Here is a 5,704-nt window from a genome sequence, read left to right as displayed (position 1 = left end):
GCCAGTATCCATGGCGACGGCGCCCCGGGGTTTCCCAGGCATATCACAAGGGGCTTTGACGTCAGCAGGACCATGGCAACCACTACGGGGATGACGTGCGCCGGTCGCCGTGGCAACTGTCTCCATGAGGCCGCTGTCGTATCTGGGTTCAGCATCGTGTCACCTGACGCAGCGCGTGTGGGTTACACTGATTTTTCTTTTTATTTATTTCATTTTTCTTTTTTCTTTTTTTTCTTTTTTTTCTTTTTTTTTCTTTTTACAAGCGTTCGTGCATTCTAACTAGTATTCTGACCAACCTGTGGGCAGGTGCCTCCCACCACACCAGTTACACAACTGCCTCTGCTGCTGCCACTGAGGCTGCCATGTGGAGAGAAACCCATCAGCTCAATCAATCAATCAATCAATCAATCAACCAACCAATCAGTCAGTCAGTCAGTCAGTCAGGCCAACAGACCAACATTGAGGAGGCATGAAAACAGTTAATTAGTCAGTCCACCACTCAGTCCAGCTACCAGTATTTCATTCATTCTTTCATTCATTAAAAAATAAGTCAGCCAACCAGTCAATCAATCAATCAATTTAATCAGTCAAGTAATCAAGCAATGAGGCAAGTAAGCAACCCACCACTCCTTCATTCATTCTATAAATGACACATAACACATAACTTCAGGTTCTTATCTTCTTTTTTTTTTTAATTCAAAGATTTTTTTTTTTTCCCTCGAGTATATTTGTTATTGAGTTTTTAACAAGAAATACACAGGGTGTTTCAATTGCACCTGACTGCAGTCCACAGATCGGGGTTGGGCTAAATGTGGGCGGAGCTAAACGTTTGACTCCGTGTGGTGACTACAGCTGTGTCCCAATTCAGGGTCTGCATCCTTCGAAGTCGGCATTTGAAGGCCAGTTACGTCACAACACTGCGCGAAGTCATGTCCCAATTCATCCAAAGCCGAAGGATCCTTCAAATGCGCACTTCAAATGCGGCCTCCTTTCCAGCCGTTGGTAGCCGTTTCGGAGGACGCACCGCGACCATCCTTCTCGGCCTCCTGTATCCCAAAATGCTTTGCGTGCTGCTGCTCAGTCGGAGAAAAGTTCAGATTTCACATTATAAATATTCGTTTTTTACTCATTTGAACATCCAACGCCATATATGTTAAACCAAAACCCCTGTTCTGTCTTGTCTGACAGAAAGAAACGTTATATTTCGGTCTCCGGAGTTTGTTGCCATGGAAACGGCTAGACCATCCCATTTCGTTGCCGTTAGTTGACGGGGAGGATGCTTCGGTTGAAGTCCGGGTCCTCCGAAGGAGGACCCGGACTTTGAAGGATGCAGACCCTGAATTGGGACACAGCTTACAGTTAGCAGGTTGGAGTTGGGCTAAATGTGGGCGGAGCTAAACGTTTGACTCTGCCCGGGCGCCATCTGGTTAGGGTTAAGGTGAGGGTTAGGTGAAGGGTTAAGGTTAGGTTAGGGTTAGGATTAGGGTCAGGGTTAGCAACCTTTTCCGGCCGCTTGCTATTGAGCAAGTGGGCGGAGTCAAACCTTTAGCTCCACCCACGTTGAGCCACTCCTCGACCTCCGGACTGCAGTCAGGGCTTACTCGGGTGTTTGTAGGCTGTACATGACTGACTGTTGTTTTCTCTGTTGGCTGCCTGGTTGTCTGGTGCAGGATTTCCACTTGTTTTAAACTACCTGTTTTTATTTTATTCTCTATTTTTGTCACTTTATTGTGAAGCACTTTGAGCTGCACCTCTTGCTGTATAAATAAATAATAATTATTGTTGTTGTTGTTGTTGCTTTTGTTGTTGTTGTTGTTAGAATTATTATTATTAGAAGAGCACATCATGTAAGTGTTATCCCCAGCTGGTCCCATCTACAAGCTGCAAGGTGCTGCAAGTCAGGTTTGAATTTTAGACAAAAAAAAAAAAGACTCAAATAAATACATAAGTAAATAACTGATACATTATTAAAGAGTGAATGAATGCCAATTACATTACCAACAGCGATCCACTTCAAAGTAAAAAAAGAAAAAAAAAGAAAAAAGAAAAACGATATTGACACGCTGCCCTGAAGATGAGAAGGTAAACAGGGCAGGTCAGGACGACCACAGGTTCACTGCACAAACAGAGCAGCTTTTACCCCTCTCTCAGGAAAACACTGGTTCTACACAGAACCATCAGCAGCTGAGGAACCTCCTCATTCAGGGGCTGGTTCTCCACACACTTTCTGTGGTTTTTTAAAGTCCTAAAGGTTCTTCATGTTAATTGGAGTTATTTGGTGGTGGCAGCAGCTAACAATTCTTTTCCTTGTGGATTAATGTGCAGATTATTTCCTCAGTGAATGGATTAATGTCTCAATCTATAAACCATCAGAGAACAGGGAGAAATGCCACAGCGTCACAGCTGACATTTTTAATAGCTCGTGTGGAACCCAATGAAGGAACAAGGAACATGGAGAACCAGCCAACAACATGTTCATGCTGGTTTTTCAACCTGACCGCAATCATCCGATTTAACATGCCCAGAGAGACTTTTATTCTGAAAAATTACTAAAGAACCATTTAAAAAAAAAAAAAATTCTTTACTGAACCAGTTGAGTCCACAGAGAATTTTCTTATGGCCCTTTTCCACTAGTATCTACTCGGCTCGACTCTACTCGCCTCGACACAGTATCGGTGGTTTTCCATTACAGTTGAGTCCCACCTCGCCGTGGGTGGAGTCGTCATAGCAAGGCGGCGCACCGTCCAGCTCCTTGTGGATTCTTTGGGCCGCCACCAAGCACAGAAAAGTCTCCACCTCTTCATCTGACCACGGTATCAGTTTGCTTGCCATTTTCCGACTTTGCTAACTTCAGTGACGATCAATGCACACAGGTGCTGTTGCCGTTTTTTTTTTTAAATTTTTTTAAATTTTTTTTTATTAATGTCGGGTTTTGTTTTCATTGCAGGAGTCGCTCTCATGTGTCGTCACTCCCTGTCCAATCAGTGGCCTGCACGGCGTTTACGTCACATTTTCGGCTCGACTCAGCTCGCTTGGAACCCTGGCTGAGTAGGTCCTAAAACGGGACCTGCTACCAGGAACTACCACGTAATGGAAAAGCTCTCAAACCGAATAGAGTCGAGCCGAGTCGAGCCGAGTAGGTACTAGTGGAAAAGGGCCATTAAAGAACCATTTATGGATTAGATTAGATAAAACTTTATTGATCCCTTTGGGCAGGTTCCCTCAGGGAAATTGTGGAAAGAAAGGTGGCATTCTAATGTACATTTTGCATCAGTTGAGGCTTGAACTCACAATTTCTGGCATGAAGGACAATGTTCTATCTCACTGAACTAATTAGGTTTCTAAAGGAACTTTTTTTTTAAATGGTTATTAGACCTACATTTGGGGTTCTTTAAAGAACCAGCTACAGAAATGGTTCTTCCTAAAAGGTTCTTTGTGGAATCAAAATGGTTCCTCTACGGCGTCACTCTGAAGACCCATTTTTGGTTCCAGTTAGCACCTTTATTTGTCTGTGTGCAGTGACATACAATTACTTGGATTAAAAAAAAAAAAAAAAAATATATTCTCTGGGATTAAAGAGGTAAATTTCACACAAAAACCCCTCACAAATCTATGAGAAAAAAAAACTTGGAGGAAAAAAAACCTTTTTTAGTTTTTTTCTCACAAATTTACCATTTTATTCTCAAAATCTGGCTGAGAGTTTATGAGTTTAATCTCTTAAATTCTGAGTTCCATAAAGAGACTGCGTTGATTTCAGAGAGGAAAAAAGCTGACGGTGTGTGTGACGTGTTGATGGCAGTCAGCTGGACCGGCCAGGTTGCTGACTCATGGTTTCCAGCACATCACACTATTAAAAATGATGAGTCACTTTTGATCCTCCCATGTGTCTGGTCTGGGAATCCACTGAAGGTAGAATTTATTATTTTATAATCGTGTCTTCTTGCCCTGAACGACACACTCCTGGAAGAGTTGGAGGTCACACACACATCTGGGTGCATATTTATATAGTTTATATATTTGTATAGAGATTTTACATATATATGCAGAGAGATTCTTATAGATTTTTTAAATAATTCATTTAATTTTTAAATGTAATTTTTATTAAATTTTTTAATTTAATTATGTAAACATTTTTATTCTATATATATTTATATGATGAATTATATATGTATGTATTCCATAAAGCTGAACCAGGTCTGACAGTCTCTGCCACCCAGAGCCATCAGGCACAACCACATGGTAATTTATAAATTTAATTCTAAATTAATTGTTAATTAATTTATATGTTTTTTATTACTCCTATGCAAAGGGTTTTTTCCCTTTTTATCTTATATTCTTTGCATTTATCCATTATGTTTTATTTTATTATTTGTTGTGTTTTATTCTTCTAAAGCTATTTATTTCTCTCTCCTAATGTTGTCAGGTAGATTTTGTGCAGCCTGCTATTGTTCCTGTAATGTCTGGACAAGCTGCTGCTGGAACACAAGAATCTACCAATTTTGGATCAATAGACTATATCTATCTATCTATCTATCTATCTATCTATCTATCTATCTATCTATCTATCTATCTATCTATCTATCTATCTACTGTGTGATCCCCTGTGAGCACTGAGTGGCTGTGCCTGTTGGAAACCTGTTGCTGCAGATGATGTGGGTGGATGAATGTGTGTGACAATGATGCTGCTTTGACTGCATATGTCACTGAATGAGTGTGTGTGCGCATGTACCTCACTGTAGGTGTGTGTGTGTGTGTGTGTGTGTGAGTGTGTGAGTGTATGTGAGTGCGTGTGTGTGTGTGTGTGTGTGTGTGTGTGTGTGAGTGAGTGTCCAAAAAAAAAAAAAAAAAAAAAATTCAATAGAGCATGTACAAGGCTCCATAAATTAACAGATGTGGGGATTTCTGGAATAAGCAAGTTTTGACTGGGAGGGTTTTGTTTGTTCACGTAAGATCCCCCCTCAGCAAAATGCATTATTTAAAACACACACACACACACACACACACACACACACACACACACACACACACACACACATCACTGGCCAGAATCTGTCATGGAGAGGTGGAGAGACTCCTTAAATATTTTACCAGAGAATAAATTCTGCCAACAGTTAAAGCTGGTTAAAGCTGAGTCTTACATAAAAATGCATCCCATCCCCCTCAAAAATACACCATCTGGACTAAAGTCCTGGTCCACCTGCAGGAGCTTCTCTGAGCTCCATCCTGAACCCAGAGGCATCAATATGGAGTTGGTCCCTTTGCAGCAGAACAGCTTCCACTCTGCTGGGAGGCTTTCTGCCAGATGTTGGAGTGTGTCTGTGGGAGTTTCTGCCAGATGTTGGAGTGTGTCTGTGGGAGTTTCTGCCAGATGTTGGAGTGTCTGTGGGAGTTTCTGCCAGATGTTGGAGTGTCTGTGGGAGTTTTGAGCCTGTGTGAGCTCAGACTCTGATGTTGGACCAGAGGGCCCGGCTCCCAGTCTCCGTTCTAGTTGATCCAAAGGTGTTGGATGGGGTTGAGGTCAGGGCTCTGTGCGGGCCGCTCAACTTCTTCCACCCCAAACTCAGCCGGCCACGCCTTTATGGAGCTGCTCTGTGCACTGGGGCTCAGTCGTGCTGGGACAGGAAAGGGCCTTCCTTCCCCAAACTGGTCCCACAAAGCTGGAAGCAGAGAATTGTCCAAAATGTGTCGGTGAGCTGAAGCGTTC

This window comes from Myripristis murdjan, chromosome 5 (genome assembly GCF_902150065.1).
Source record: "Myripristis murdjan chromosome 5, fMyrMur1.1, whole genome shotgun sequence".
In the NCBI taxonomy this organism is placed as follows: Eukaryota; Metazoa; Chordata; class Actinopteri; order Holocentriformes; family Holocentridae; genus Myripristis; species Myripristis murdjan.
This window is presented reverse-complemented; position numbering follows the sequence as displayed.